Here is a 17,485-nt window from a genome sequence, read left to right as displayed (position 1 = left end):
AAGTCTGATCATTTGACAACTTTCCAGGACTCGGTCACTCACAAACATTTTTATTTTACCATTTATCTTAGGTTGACGGTATTAACGACTGTCATGCTACACAAAACTTGTCTTTGCATTTATATTACTTCTTTATCTTGGTGATATGGGCACGATCATTTTATTGGAGGATCTCTAATAATGAGGCTGTCCCATATTCATACGCTATGGGCTATACTGTATGGTTCTTGCCGAACCTCCTGGACAGGCCATAACTTTTAGCATTCTGTAGGATATTGGTTATTTTGTGCACATAGCGGTTCCTACCTTGGCGGGCAGAAACCTGTTATGATGTACCATGTCGCTTGGCACATTCATCCCTCCTATAGGGATTGATGGGGCTAGGAAGACGTTGTATGACCAGTCTCTTTGGAAAATAAACCTGTCCTTCTTGCCTCGCTGGTGTTCATTCATCTTTGGAACAGACTCAGGTTTGCCACATAGTGGCTGCTTATTCCTCCATATTTTGCCCTTCACTCTTTTCTTCCACACTTTTCTTCCTGCTACAATAGCAATTACGCAATAACTGTTTTCTTAGCAAGACCAAGTTTTATAATCAACAAATATGTTTTTAGGGGCATGCCGCCCTTTGTGAGGAATAACTCCTGGAAAGATTTTCTTGTTTGATAGCTCAATGTCTCTGTAATCCTTGAATGATCCTGGAATTGCCATCAGTTTTACCCTGAAGACCAAATGGTGCACCATCTATTATACAAGTAAAATATATCTATTATAGGCACATGCATGTGTTGCATCAACTGCATACAAAATGGTGGTGGCAAACTAGTCACTACCATCACTAGATAAATACATTACAGGGTATCATTTTCAAAAAATACATTTATGTGGGTTTTATGTTGTTCTTGTACCACATAGGCTCTGAAAATATGACAATCTACTATTCCAAATAGAGATAAATTTGCTTTCAAAAATTGAAATATTGCTCCTTTCCTTCCAAGGTCTGCTGTTTGTCTAAACAAAACTTTTTGACTACATGTGAGGTATCGCCGCGCTCATAAGAAAGTGGGTAGCAAACTATGGGGTCCAAGTGTTGGTGTTACTTCTTGAAAAAGTGAGAAAATTGATTCTAAAGCAACATTTTTGTTAAAAAAATAAAAATTTTCAATATGACAACCTAATGTTATCAAATTCTGTGAAGTACCTGTTAGTCCAAAATGCTCATTATACCCCTAGATAGAAGCCTTAAGGGGTCTAGTTTCCAAAATGGAGTCACTTGAGGGGGGTTTCTGCTGTTTAGGTACCTTAGCGGACCTGTAAATGCAACATGGTGCCCGCAATCTGTTTCAGCCAAATTTGCTTTCAAAAATTCAAATATTGCTCCTTTCGTTCCAAGCCTTCCCATTTGCCCGTACAAAGCTTTCTGATCACATGTGGGGTATCGGCGCGCTCATAAGAAAGTGGGTAACAAAGTGTGAGGTCCAATTTTTGGTGTTACCTCTTGAAAAAGTAAGAAAATTAGTGCTAAAGCAACATTTTTAGGTAAAATGTTATTTTTTGTTTTTTTTCATTCCATATTACTTTAGTTCCTGTGAGGCACCTGAAGGGTTAATAAACTTCTTTGATGTGACTTTGAGTACCTTGAGGGGTGCAGATTTTAGAATGGTGTCACTTTTGGGTATTTTCTGTCACCTCGGCCTCTCAAAGTCACTTCAAATGTGATGTGGTCCCTAAAAAAATGGTTTTGTAAATTTTGTTGAAAAAATGGGAAATTGCTGATGAACTTTGAACCCTTCTAACTTCCTAACCCCAAAAAATTTTGTTTCAAAAATTCCGCTGATGTAAAGTAGACAAGTGGGAAATGTTATTTATTAACTATTTTGTGTGACATAACTCTCTGGGTTAAGGGCATAAAAATTAAAATTTTGAAAATTGCAAAATTTTAAATTTTTTTGTCAAATTTCAGATTTTTTCACAAATAAAATAAAAAAATATCATCCTAAATTTACCTCTAACATGAAGCCCAATATGTCACGAAAAAACAATCTCAGAATCACCAGGATCCATTGAAGCTTTCCAGAGTTATAACCTTATAAAGTGACACTGGTCAAAATTGCAAAAAATGGCCTGGGCATTAAGTACAAATCTGGCTTCGTCCTTAAGGGGTTAAAACACAGAACCCCCCCCCCCCAAATGTGTCTGTTCAGGATGGGGGTACATGACGAGATCCTGAACTAGTTGAAATACATCTCATTCCACAAAAATATTAGTGGACATTTTTTATAAAAAAGTTATGACTTCACAAAACAAAAAATAAGCAAAACAAATAAACAAAAATTGCCTCGTACTCTAGGGTTCACTATGGTGGCCAGGACCCCACTTATCAGAATTTTGGGGTATGTCTGAAAGTCACATGACAACCCCTTAAAGTAAAGTCTATGTGCCATTACTATGGAGCAGGAGCTGCTATGCGGTATATACTGCGGCGGTGCATATATCGCACCTCGGAGGAGCACGACTCCCATTATTTGTACTTTACAAGGTGTTAACATGACAGTCTTACGATGACCTCTTAAACCTTTATAGGTAGTAGTAACCCGGACCACAGAGCGAGCGCTGCTCTGACTGACAGCTGACACCAATTTACCCCGTACCCCTCTCGCACCGGACACCACCAGGGGACGGCGGGGGGACGTGGAGGAATGCACAGCCTGACAATAAAGAGATGGCTGTTATTTTCACCATTGACAAAATTGCTCTAAATTATGGCTAGGACGTGACCCGTGGGATGAGGGACGCCCATCCACCTCTCTTTATGGAGCTTGACCCTAAGACCCCAATTTATAGAGATGCCTGTAAAAATGGTTAAGGGTGCAGAGAAGTGATACTATTACTGCTACTATGGGGGCCGCACCCAGCAGGAAGCACCGGGGCCTCGCAGACAGACCCATGTACCTAGGTAATAATAAATCCCCTCTAACATGAATATGGCCTCCACTACAGCGCCATAAACTATCCATAATAGCAGTAGCACTCAAGTAACGGGAAGAAGAAAAAACTAGTATTTGGATGGGGAACATTGGAATATGAATGAAGAAAACATGATTTTTTTTTTTTAAAATATGTTACTTAGCAAATAAAAATGGACAAATTTACTTGTGCCCAAATACCACGCCAAGGTGTAACTCTCTGGGTCCTACTCTAATTTCATTGCCTCTTTTGTCCAAACGGAACTATTATATGGAATAAAACCTGCAAAAGAAAAGTTAGAACACCTGAGGTCACTGCGAGGAGTGCGCAGACTAACTAGAAATATTGCCGGCACGTCCTAATCTCATAGTCTGAACTGGTGCATACTGAACATGACATACAATATCCAAAATAGCAGCTGCACTCAAGTACACCTTGGCGTGGTGTCTGGGCACAAGTAAATCTGGCCACCTTAACTTGCTAAGTAACTCATATTTTTCCAAAAATATTTTCATGTTTTCTTGGCAGTAATGCAGATTCATATTCCAATGTTCACCATCTACATTCTTGTTTTTTCTCCTTCCCTTTACTTCAGTGCAACTGCTATTTTGGATATTGTATGTCATGTTCAGTATGCACCAGTTCAGACTACAAGATTAGGAAGAGCCGGCAATTTTTCTAGTTTCTGCAGCTCCATAAGGGATGACACCAGCTGAACGGCAAATCTGTACAGCAATGTGATGATGTGGGACAAAAAGGAGTCGGGCAGGGGGGACACAGATTCTGTCTTCCCCGCATAGAGTCATAAACACTTAGGCCGTTTCCTTATTCTATAAGCTGCATATTTTTGAGACGGTGCAGAAATAATAGCGGATAGTGACTGATCTAATATGCAGGAAACAGTCTCAGGATTTCGGGGATAGAAGCATGGCAAGCAAAATTTAGACCCAGCCCCCCTCTTTGTTTGTTGGTCAGATGTATGGGCCCTTGTAGCTCTACAGATCCTATGTAGACATATGTGTCGCACTCCCCCCTTCATTGTATACTAATGTTCCCCGTCATGGTATATATGTCCCCCATCCTGGTCTCCTTCTTGGTATACGAGTCCACCATCCAGTTACATTTGTCCCCCTTCTTGGTACTGTATATATGTCCCCCATCCTGGCCCCCTTCTTGATATATGTCCCCATTTTTGGTATATACAGTGCTGGCCAAAAGTATTGGCACCCCCTGCAATTCTGTCAGAGAATACTCAGTTTGTTCTTGAAAATGATTGCAATCACAAATTCTTTGGTATTATCTGCATTTATTTTGCTTGCAATGAAAAAACACAAAAGAGAATGAACCAAAAATCAAATCATTGATCATTTCACACAAAACTCCAAAAATGGGCCAGACAAAAGTATTGGCACCCTTAGCCTAATACTTGGTTGCACAACCTTTAGCCAAAATAACTGCGCACAACCGCTTCCGGTAACCATCAGTGAGGTTCTTACAATGCTCTGCTGGAATTTTAGACCATTCTTCTTTGGCAAACTGCTCCAGGTCCCTGAGATTTGAAGGGGGCCTTCTCCAAACTGCCATTTTGAGATCTCTCCACAGGTCTTCTATGGGGTTCAGGTCTGGACTCATTGCTGGCCACTTTAGTAGTCTCCAGTGCTTTCTCTCAAACCATTTTGTAGTGCTTTGTGAAGTGTGTTTTGGGTCATTGTCCTGCTAGAAGACCCATGACCTCTAAGGGAGACCCAGCTTTCTCACACTGGGCCCTACATTATGCTGAAAAATGTGTTGGTAGTCTTCAGACTTCATAATGCCATGCACACGGTCAAGCAGTCCAGTGCCAGAGGCAGCAAAGCAACCCCAAAACATCAGGGAACCTCCGCCATGTTTGACTGTAGGGACTGTGTTCTTTTCTTTGAATGCCTCTTTTTTTCCCTGTAAACTCTATGTTGATGGCTTTTCCCAAAAAGCTCTACTTTTGTCTCATCTGACCAGAGAACATTCTTCCAAAATGTTTTAGGCTTTCTCAGGTAAGTTTTGGCAAACTCCAGCCTGGCTTTTTTATGTCTCGGGGTAAGAAGTGGGGTCTTCCTGGGTATCCTACCATACAGTCCCTTTTCATTCAGACACTGACGGATAGTACGGGGTGACACTGTTGTACCCTCGGACTGCAGGGCAGCTTGAACTTGTTTGGATGTTAGTCGAGGTTCTTTATCCACCATCCGCACAATCTTGCGTTGAAATCTCTCGTCAATTTTCCTTTTCCTTCCACATCTAGGGAGGTTAGCCACAGTGCCATGGGCTTTACACTTCTTGATGACACTGCGCACCGTAGACACAGGAACTTTCAGGTCTTTGGAGATGGACTTGTAGCCTTGAGATTGCTCATGCTTCCTCACAATTTGGATTCTCAAGTCCTCAGACAGTTCTTTGGTCTTCTTTCTTTTCTCCATGCTCAATGTGGTGCACACAAGGCACAGGACAGAGGCTGAGGCAACTTTACTCTATGTCACCGGCTGCAAGTGTGATTTATTATTGCCAGCACCTGTTAGGTGCCACAGGTAAGTTACAGGCGCTGTTATTACACAAATTACAGAAGCAGCACAGGATTATTCACACAGTGCCAATACTTTTGTCCACCCCCTTTTTTATGTTTGGTGTGGAATTATATCCAATTTGGCTTTATGACAATTTTTTTAAATTTTTTTTTACATTGAAGACAAATTAAATGAAGATAATAATACCAAAGAATTTATGATTGCAATCATTTTCAGGAAGAAACTGAGTATTATTTGACAGAACTACAGGGGTGCCAATACTTTTGGCCAGCACTGTATGTCCCCCTCTCTGGACCCCTTCCAGGTACATATGACCCCCTTCTTGGTCTATATGTCCCCCATCCTGGTATATATATCCACCATCCTGGTCCCCTTCTTGGGATATAGGTCCCCTATCCTGGTATATACTGTATATCCCCCATTCTGGTCTCCTTCCTGGTATATACACTCATGAGCAAAAGGGTAACAATGTTTAGCACTTTTGACTTTCAGGATCCATATCTCACCGTCCTCTACAGCACTGAGCGTGAGACAACCATTTTATAGACAATCATCCTGGCTATCTCATACAGAAATGTGACTTGCAGCTATTTAGCATATGATTAGTTATGCAGATTCCTGCATTGTTACTGTTTTGCTCTTTTTCTTCCTGTATACTACAAATCACAACCTGTTCTCACATTCCCTAATATCAGTGTGTTATTAGGTTGATTCTCAAGTGAAAATCACTGGTTTGAATCGAGGAGCCGCCATGAAGAAGAGAAGCAGCGTCATCCAGGTCATTGATATCGATCTCTCAGCCAAGAAAATTGTCAAACTGCATCATTTGCGGCCATGAAAGGTGGAAGAATAAGAAATTAAGTCCGTCCATCCATTCAGCAGCCAAGAAGTGACGTCCAGGCAAAATATCGGAGTCACCAAGTCGTTCCATCACAAGGTCTATCAGTTCTGGGGACCCCCGGCAGTGGAGGCGGCTCGTCTGCTCCATAATAGTGACATCACAGACGTCCATGAAGCACCGAGCGACGCGCGTTACACTAGTCTGGAATGGTGGCCCGAAAAAAGGGGAAGAAGCCTCCCTCAACTGAAATATCATCACAAGAAGCGTTGGCTCGAGATGACAAAGAAGGACAAAAAGTGGACAGTTATAGTGTATGCAGGTCTGTGTGAGGGCCATCATACTGTTTAGAGGGTTAGTGGGGGCCATTATAGTGTATGGAGGGCTGTGTTGGGATCACACTCCATACTTTGCTGGGGTAGTTGAGGGGGGTACAGTAGGGTCATCATACTGTGTCGTGGAGGGTACTGCGGACAAATTCACTGTGGGGGATCATACTGTGTTTTTGAGGGGCACTTTTGTTGCTATCACACTTTATAGGTGCAATGAAAAAGGGAATCTAGGGGCTTCAATAGGAGGAAAGTTACTTTGTAAGGCTGTAAAGTTGTCAGATATATGTCTCATATGACCCAGATGAATATCAATTAATTAATTTATTTATTTAAAGGCAAGTAGAACGTCAGGGCCCTGGGATTTATATATACGCCCCTGCCCAAAGCATGCGTCAAGATTGGTGAAGAAATGGTGTTTGTAATCACACTCAGTTCTGCTGTGCTACATTGTAACATGTTCTTCTGACCTTCTGGGGGGGTGTTCTTTTACCCCCTGCATAACACTTCTTGCGTATGATTGGTCAACGTCATACAGGAGAAGAAGTACACACCCCCAGGAAAAATCTCTGGTTACGCCCCTTGTAATTATTTTCAATTTTAACCTAAAGTTTCCAAGGTAACATCTCTGCAACGCAGAGGAGAAATTAAGAAATAAAAATGGTTTTATTCAGCTTTGCTTTGTGACTAATCCACTATGCTAAAGCTGGAGAAAGATGCTGAATAATCTCTACCAGTGGTTCTGGTGATGTACTCCTGTACTGACAGTTGTTCTGGTGATTTATTCCTGTACTAATGGTGGTTCTGGTGATATATTCCTGTACTGATAGTGGTTCTGGTGATGTGTTCCTGTACTGATCATGATTCTGATGATATATATACATATAGTGCGGCACGGTGGCTCAGTGGTTAGCACTGCAGTCTTGCAGCGCTGCGGTCCTGGGTTCAAATCCCACCAAGGACACCACCTGCAAGGAGTTTGTATGTTCTCCCTGTGTTTGCGTGGGTTTCCTCCGGGTTCTCCGGTTTCCCCCCACACTCCAAAGACATACAGATAGGGACTTTAGATTGTGAGTCCCAATGGGGACAGTGTTGCCAAAGTATGTAAAAGCGCAGTGGAATTAATAGCGCTATATAAATGAATAAAATTATTATTATTATTACTGCTATGTGTAGCGTGGAATCTGTATGGTTAAAAAAAATGGATAATATATGTTTCCCGTCAGCAATTGTGGAGCGTTTTTCTGTTTTTCGGCTGGGGGTTACCGGTAGGCCAGGAAACCTGGGTCATATACATTAAAATACCTATAAAAGCCGGCCACGCATAGGTGGGATGCCGGGCAATAAAACTAAGTGAGAGCGCGGGGAGTGAGCACATTTGACAGCAATTTTCTAACATGGTAAAAGTGGATTTACTGGAAAACTCATTCATCATCCACCTGTAGATAATTATTATAGATTTCAGGGTAAACGGCTCTAAAAAATGATTGTCGGTCTGTTGTGTATAATGGGCGGTCATTAAACGTGGCAATTTATAGGTAAATTACACATAGAGGTGCGGTGATGTCATACTCTGCCGTAGCCTGCAGGTGGCGCTGGTCCTAATTAGGTTCAGAAGTGAGAAAAGTTTAGGCTTCTATGAAACGTGGAAAACATTTAGACACTCCATCTCTGCGCCTACGTGAGCACAGGGGCAATAAGCATGGGGGTATTAAAGGGGTTCTCTAAGATTGGTAAAACACGGCTGCGTTCTTGCTAAAACAGCGCCTCCCTTGCCTACTGGTTGTGACTGGTATTGCAGCTTAGCTCCTTGAAAGTGATTAGAGCTCAGCTGCAATACCAAATACATCCAGTGGACAGGAGGGGCACTGTTTTTCAAAAGAAAACAGGCTTCCAAATCTTGGGTAACTTTTTAATGAGAAAATGCTGCAGATACCTTGACCTGGTGGTGGAAAGAGCCCGAAGACCTGTCTGTGGCAGAGAGGGTCTAAATGGCTGGACAGGGCTAGGGTATAATATTTTACTCTATATTTATTTTTTATTATCTTTATACTCCTTTTGGCCCTTTTAGAATCCAGAAAAAAAGAAGCCTCTGTTTGGTCACCGGTTTGTTGGTTTACCGGGAAGCAAAGAGCCCAAAATAGAGATTTGCCTGAATCCAAAGATTTTGGGAAATTCTAAACACACTTGATTAACTCATCTCATGTCATATATTTACTTGAAACTGCAATATCGAAATCAGCCATAGACAACTGTGGTGCTATTTCTGGATAATTTTTAGACATATTATAAACTCTGGCATTTTGGGTTATAGAAATATATGGAAAATAGTCGGAAAACCTGGGACCGTGAGACATTATTTACTTGAAACTGCAATATTGAAATCCGCCATGGACAATAGTGGAATTATTTTTGGATAATTTTTAGACATATTATAAACTCTGGCCTCTTGGGTTATACGAATATATGGAAAATAGAAAGGGTGGGACCATGAGACACCATTTATTTGAATCTGCAATATCGAAATCAGCCATGAACAATAGGGGCACTATTTCTGGATAATTTTTAGACATATTAGATACTATGAGTTTCTGAGTTAAAATACAATTAAGACAAACCCTTTATAGAATGAAGATGGTCCTCAAGTAGTCATCATGTCTCAGAGTTCAGAATCCTCAGGGAAAGAGACCGGTCATACAACTATATGGAAAATAGATGTGGTGCTATTTCTGGATAATTTTTAGACATATTATAAACTCTGGCATCTTGGGTTATACAAATATAAGGAAAATACATGAAAAGCCTGGGACCATGAGACATTTACTTGAAACTGCAATATCGAAATCAGCCATGGACAATAGTGATAATTTTTAGACATATTATAAATGCAGGGTTTCTGGGTTAAAATACAATTAAGACAAAGCTTTTATAGATTGAAGATGATCCTCAAGTAGTCCTCGTGTCTCAGAGTTCAGAATCCTCAGGGAAAGAGACCGGTCATACAAATATATGAAAAATAGATGTGGTGCTATTTCTGGATAATTTTTAGACATATTATAAATTCTGGCATCTTGGGTTATACAAATATATGGAAAATAGACGGAAAGCCTGGGACCACGAGACACCATTTACTTAACTGCAATATCAAAATCAGCCATGGACAATATCGGACTATTTCTGGATAATTTTTAGACATATTATAAATGCTGGGTCTCTGGGTTAAAATACAATTAAAACAAACCCTTCATAGATTGAAGATGGTCCCAATGTAGTCATCATGTATCAGAGTTTAGAAACCCTCAGGGAAAGAGACCGGAAATACAAATATATGGAGAATAGATGGAAAACCTGGGACCGTGAGACATTATTTACTTGAAACTGCAATATCGAAATCAACCATGGACAATAGTGGAATTATTTTTTGAAAATTTTTAGGCATATTATAAACTCTGGCATCTTGGGTTACACAAATATATGGAAAATAGTCGGAAAGGCTGGGACCATGAGACACCATTTATTTAAATCTGCAATATCGAAATCAGCCATGAACTATAGTGGACTATTTCTGGATAATTTTTAGACATATTAGATACTATGAGTTTCTGGGATAAAATACAATTAAGATAACCCCTTTATAGATTGAAGATGGCCCTCAACTAGGCATCATGTCTCAAAGTTCAGAAACCCTCAGGGAAAGAGACTGGTAATACAAATATATGGAAAATAAATGTGGTGCTATTTCTGGATAATTTTTAGACTTATTATAAACTCTGACATCTTGGCTTATACAAATATATGGAAAATAGACGGAATGCCTGGGACCATGAGACACCATTTATTTGAATCTGCAATTCGATATCAGCCATTAGCAATAGTGGCACTATTTCTGGATAATTTTTAGACATATTCTAAATGCTGGGTTTCTGGGTTAAAATACAATTAAAACAAACCCTTCATAGATTGAAGATGACCCCGATGTAGTCATCATGTATCAGAGTTCAGAAATCCTCAGGGAAAGGGACCGGTCATACAAATATATGGAGAATAGACGGAAAGCCTGGGACTTTCTCTCTCCGGAGGACTCGTCCTGTCCAGCATTGCACTGACCATTAATGTGTCGCTGCAGGGAAATGAAACCCTTCTAGCCAGATTTCCTCATCAAGTGCAGCAAATCATTGGTGATCCTAGGACTTTATAGTCAAGTTATTGTTAAAGGGTTTTTCTACTTTTTGGGACTTTTTTCTTTTACTAACATATATTTTGGACAAAAAAAATTATTTTTAACTATTGGATTTTATAAGCTTTTTTTGTTGATTTGCATTCTGTAGCCTCTATATTGAATTATATAGTGTTGGCTGTAGAATGAGTTAACTGAGAGTCTGTCAGTGAGCTCATTCTGACCAGATAGATTGTAATTATTTGATGTCTTTTTTTTTTTAGGTACTCTCAGTTGATTTATGATCATATCAAAATTGAACGTGCAGGAAGCAAAGAACCTGTAAGAGCAAAACGGTGCAAAATTTTTAATGAAACCCAATTACAAAAAAAATGGGTTTTAGACCGAAAACAAATGCATTTAAGAAAAAAAAATAAAAAAATGTCCCCAAAAGGTGGAAACCCCTTTAAGAAAGTCTTCTAAGAAGGAGGAATGATCTAAAGGAAGATTGTTTTTTGAAAAAAACTTAATTATAGCATATATAGCCATACATTAGGTGCATATACCTTTAAAGGGGTATGGAGCATTTTTCCACTGTAAATTCAAGTTTACTTGGTGGGGATCCAAACCCCGAGACCCCCATCAATCACCAGCGCAGTGCCATGGCCACTTCCATTAATAGAGCTGTAAAGTGCATATGTGACGCCCCTGGACTATCGGGTCATCACAGGGTATTGTGCAATCTGCCCTCCCGTGCAGTATCCACCTCCTTCTTGGTTATGGGTCCCCAACTATATGGTATTGCCTACATCAGCCAGTAAAATCCTAGATACACCCTGCACCACACCCACCAGACACACCAGTGGGCAGCCTGAGTGGAATAGAGTCGTTCACCTGGGAGGGTTGGAGAGGGGAGATCAGGAGTGTCAAGAGACAGTAGTCTGAAAGTGAAAGGGAGAGGAGGTCGGGAGCAGGGCTCCTGGGAAACATTCTGGGCGGCAGACGGTGGTCTGTGCCTAGAAGGAGCTGGACCCCCGGTCACAGGGGATCGTGGCAAGGGGCACGGATCTGTCGAGGAGGACAGCCGGCGGCCGTGCACCATCACTGGGCTGGGACCAAGGCATGACGGGGTACGTGGGCCCTAGGTCGGGGAGGAGCTTCAGGCAACCCGATAATTTACCCACGGAGAATGGAGCCTTCAAGATTCGATCCCCACCCACTCCAAAATCAGGGCACTAGCGCAACAAGGGGGATAGGACTTTCCACTAAAACGGTCCAGAAAATCCCAAGCGTGAACCCTGAGAGCAAGCTCCCACACTTAGCCATAGTGGGGAACAGGACCTGGCAAGTTTCACACTACTGGGACCACCAAAGAAGTAAACGTAGTGCCAGGAGGCAGGTCACGAATCACCAGGCAGCACCACTGGGGACGGGGCCCAAACTAAGCTCCCCTCAGCGGCAGCGGTGTCCAGAGACTTGTTTGACCAGTTGTCGGTGTCAGCTTTATGGACTGAGTGAGTACGAAAGTGACCCCTTACATCCAACGGCACTCACCGAACACCATCACCGAGTCCCGGGGCATTCCCCCTACCCGTGGAAGGTCTCAACACCAAGCTGCCCCATTCCATCATCCCCGGATACTCCCAACTGCAGCGGTGGTACTCCACATTACCACATACTACGGGTGGCGTCACGAACTCTATAAAATCCCTTGTAAATACCCCCTTCATTTGAGCGGCCGCACGACCCCCGGGTCCGGAGACCCTCGACCCACTGAGAACCCGGATCCGAGCAGCTCAGCTGCTGTTACGGAGGCGGCACACATACTTGACCACCTCTCCATTAAAATTCCTCCGGCCATGTTTTTCGGCTTTGGGTACAGTAGAGCAGTGGCGCTCCCTCTGGCAATCTGTGAGGGTCCTAGCAGTAAGACCCCACCGATCTAGTACGAATAGGTAATAAATGCTTCCACCTGGAAACCACCTTGATATTCAGATCTGAAAACGTCAACAACCATTCTGTATTTTTAGGGTGTAGTTTCCCTTTAAATCAGATGGCAACATTGTATCTGTGTCTATCATAATATTTAATAACAGTCCATTAGTGACTCCCACACAAAGCAAAAGTAGAACTTGGCGTCTCGGATTTGTGAGTGGAAATGAGATGACAGATACCTTGAGTCCCTTTAAGGAGGGTAATCCAAGATCTATTATGTCAGGATATTAACTACTCCAGAATCTTGGGCCAAACCAAAAAGCGAGATATTGGCCCGGTTCATTATTCATGTGAGTCGGGGGGGACAGTCTTGGAATGTTTGCTTCTCCCCCTCGCTGGGGAAATCATGGCGCGGCCCCAGCAAATGCTTATTAATCTTGTAACCAAAGTCAAATTAGTTTTTAAGGATCAGAAGGTTGAGCAGAGGAGGCAGAAATGAAAGAATAACAGCGAGTCCTGACGGGGAAGATCACCCGGCAGATAGCTCATTCCTTCCGAAGTCGACTCCGCGAAACCACATAATGCTTCATACAGCAAGGAAGGTAAAAACGGATCACCGCGTCTGCACCGTACACTTCCCGGATGCATCTTAGTAGGGTGATCACAATGCCGAAATCAGGAGCGGTCACTAGGAATTCATCTGTTTTCAAAATATAAGGCTTAAAGGGAGTGTATATTTTGTCACTATGTGACTATAGAATGATGAAGGACAGGTGTTCCTATGCTGTGCCTCACGCTAGGGGACACTATTCTATTCCTAACCTCAGGGTTACTCCTGATGCTGGAGATGCCTGAGTCCCATTCCTCGACCCTGGTTATCCCTAATCTCAGGGTTACTCTTGATGGTGGAGATGCCGGAGACCTATTTCTGGACCCTGGTTATCCTTAACCTCAGTATTACTCCTGATGGTGGAGATGCCTAAGTCCCATTCCTAGACCCTGGTTATCCCTAACATCACGGTTACTCTTGATGGTGGAGATGCCTGAGTCCAATTGCTGGACCCTGTTTATTCCTAGCCTCTGGATTACTCCTGTTGAGTCCCATTCTTGGCTATGCTCTTGACTAGCCCTAATCTGATTCCCCCCTCCCACCTTTTGTACATCTTAAATAAAATAAAAAGTAATTGTTTCCATCTCATTTCTGCCCCTTTCTTCCCTGGTGGAAGGGGGGGGGATCAGCTTAGTTCTAGCCAGGAGCATTGTCAGGTACGGAACTCAGGCATCTCCACCATCAGGAGTAACCCTGAGGTTAGGGATAGCCTAGGGTTCCCTAGCGTGAGGGACAGCATAGGAACACCCTGTTTCTTGCCATCCTACAGTCACATTGTGACAATTTTACACAAGAAAAAAAACAGATTTTGTCAAAATCAGACTTTTTTGTAATTTGTTTCCTGTGAATAGGGTGTGGGGGTCTTCAGTCCAGTGATTTGTCTTTCTCTGGGATCTGTGGCAGTGACTGGGCCCCTCTCCATCACAATATCGCAGAGATCGTCTTGAAGTTGTGTGAGGCCCAGTAGGGCATCTTCGACACCGATTAGGCCCCACATAATTATGACATCATGATGCATGTCGTGATGTTACTTGAGGCCCAGTAGACCTCTTGAGATGTCATAATGTGCATGGTGGCATCATGGCATGAGTCGCAATGTTTTGATGACGCACGACTTAGTGGCTTAGGAAGCACTGAAGATGCCAAGAGCCAGTGAGAGACACCACATCTGTCACGAAGGTCTCGCCTGCTTGTGAGACATGTGACAGGTTTGGGATCTAAGTCTCACATTGCCTAGTGAGACTCTGAGTTCATTCTGTGCAGAAAACTGATTCAAACTGATAGTGTCGCTGTCAGAGGTAACATCAGAGAAGTGATGCGCCATACATTACACAACATCCTCCTATTCCAACCCACTAAAGCATTTGATGGTGTCGCTGCCAGAGGTAATATCAGGAGAGGAATGCACCATACATTCCATAACATCCTCCTATTCCAACTAACCAATGCATTTGGTGGTGTCACTGTCAGAGGTAACATTAGACAAGTGATGCACCATACATTCCATAACATCCCCCTTTTCCAACCCATTAATGCATTTGATGGTGTCGCTGTCAGAGGTAACATCAGATAAGTGATGCACCCTACATTCTTTAACATCCTATTCCAACTAATGCATTTGTTTGATGCAATTGTGACTTATATTTTATACTATTACTGCCCAGATGGTTGGGGCCAGTGTTGGTGCTTCTGCTAGCGGCTCCCACATTCTTATATTGTTTTATTTTCTATTACGCTACCCTGTCAATTGTTATTGACACTTTTTCTTTTACCATACATTTTGTACAGCACTGTAATTGAGTTTTGATTATCTTTTCAAACCCAACTATTAACCCTTACCAACATTAGGTAGGAAAATGCAGATACAGAAAGGACAATGTGACAGTGTAGGTGGGTTGTGTACATTTGTCACATTACTCAGGTGTGCAAAAACAGACACGCACAGATAAATGGCTTTTTTTCTAACAAAATTCAACCCCTTTTCCATAAAATGATGCAAGAAGAAATGTAATGTAGGTTCATGTCCAAAAGCCAGCCTCTAAAACAGTGCTCTGTATTGGAGTAACCTGTACCAATGTACAATTTGACTGGTAAAATTGATGTGAAAACTAAAATGTTTGTGACACGCACACTATGTGAGGTAGACAGTCACAGCTAAATCAAGTCAGGATTTTGGGGATTTTTTTTTATATTTACAAGAACAATATCCCCCCATCCAGAAAAAGTAAGCAAGAAATGCAAAAACCCGCTAAAGTTGCATCTCTGAATGGCACTGATTTCTGATTTTTTTGTGTATTAAGCTGTCTTGCTTCTGCCTTCTAGTGCATTAAGTATGAAGAAAAAATGTAATTCAAATTTAACAGGACAGAAGCCAACTACGCCATATGACAGATCAATCACACGGAGTCTGCTGACGCCTCTGTAATCTCTCTCCCCCCTGGATATATGATGTCATAGGACATGTGATTAACGCACAGGTGCACATCTGCAGAGACTAAACCAGAAAAACACTCACCCAAAAATGTCAGCGTCTTCATACGTTGTCATGTGGCCTTGAGGATCAATCCAGCTGACAATAATGCCTCCTACTGGTCACAAGTGGAGTTATTGTCTGCAGAAGCATCCATCTCTTCTTGGAGGATGACCCTCAGGTCATTGAGGGTCTGGGATACAGAGTTAGGGCCTCTAAACGGTGACTCAGCTGATCCCGTAGATTTCTATGGGATTCAGGTCTGGAGAAAGTGCAGCCGCTCCATTTGTGATTAACAGCGGGATTTAACTAGTTAACAGGAGCAGGTGGATCTCCAATCCACCCGCTCCTGCTAGGTAAAAAGCTGACATGTGAAGGGACAGGCACGGCCTTGAACATATAGGAACGTCCAAGGTCGTAAAGGGGTTACTATAAACAAGATAATTATGATTATCAATTCATATTAATATAAATTATATCACTTATTTATCATAATTAAGTATGCTGACACTCACCTAATTATAGTATGAGCCCCCATATAGCTCCTATATACAGCACGAGCCCCCACATAGCCTCCTATATACAGTATGAGACCACACATAGCCTCCTATATACAGCATGAGCTCCTACATGGCCTCCTATATACAGCATGAGCGCCTACATGGCCTCCTATATACAGCATGAGCCCCCACATAACCTCCTATATACAGCATGAGCCCCCACATAGCCTCCTATATACAGCATGAGCCCCCACATAGCCTCCTATATACAGCATGAGCCCCCACATAGCCTCCTATATACAGCATGAGCCCCCACATAGCCTCCTATATACAGCATGAGCCCCCACATAGCCTCCTATATACAGCACGAGCCCCCACATAGCCTCCTATATACAGTATGAGACCACACATAGCCTCCTATATACAGTATGAGACCACACATAGCCTCCTATATACAGCATGAGCTCCTACATAGCCTCCTATATACAGCATGAGCTCCTACATAGCCTTTTATATACAGCATGAGCTCCTACATAGCCTTCTATATACAGCATGAGCTCCTACATAGGCTCCTATATACAGCATGAGCTCCTACATAGCCTCCTATATACAGCATAAGCCCCCACATAGCCTCCTATATACAGCAGTAGCCCCCACATAGCCTCCTATATACAGTATGAGCCCTCACATAGCCTCCTATATACAGCATGAGCTCCTACATGGCCTCCTATATACAGCATGAGCTCCTACATGGCCTCCTATATACAGCATGAGCTCCTACATGGCCTCCTATATACAGCATGAGCTCCTACATGGCCTCCTATATACAGCATGAGCTCCTACATGGCCTCCTACATACAGCATGAGCTCCAACATAGCCTCCTATATACGGCATGAGCTCCTACATGGCCTCCTATATACAGCATGAGCTCCTACATAGCCTCCTATATACAGCATAAGCTCCTACATAGCCTCCTATATACGGCATGAGCTCCTACATGGCCTCCTATATACGGCATGAGCTCCTACATGGCCTCCTATATACAGCATGAGCTCCTACATGGCCTCCTATATACAGCATGAGCTCCTACATAGCCTCCTATATACAGCATGAGCTCCTAC

General features: G+C 42.4%; 1 long non-coding RNA gene across 1 annotated transcript in view; it reads left to right on the top strand.

The window, feature by feature from the left end:
* The first annotated feature begins 13,268 nt into the window (after positions 1 to 13,268).
* LOC142290733 (uncharacterized) overlaps positions 13,269 to 17,485 on the top strand; it is a 201,790-nt gene continuing 197,573 nt past the window's right edge. Inside the window, exon 1 of the long non-coding RNA XR_012750376.1 lies at positions 13,269 to 13,385. This is a non-coding gene — a long non-coding RNA (uncharacterized LOC142290733). The remainder of the gene's footprint in view (positions 13,386 to 17,485) is intronic.

The sequence above is a fragment of the Anomaloglossus baeobatrachus genome, chromosome 2, assembly GCF_048569485.1.
Source record: "Anomaloglossus baeobatrachus isolate aAnoBae1 chromosome 2, aAnoBae1.hap1, whole genome shotgun sequence".
Taxonomy (NCBI): Eukaryota; Metazoa; Chordata; class Amphibia; order Anura; family Aromobatidae; genus Anomaloglossus; species Anomaloglossus baeobatrachus.
The sequence above is the reverse complement of the archived record's forward strand: the minus strand, read 5'-3'. Positions and strand labels throughout refer to the sequence as shown.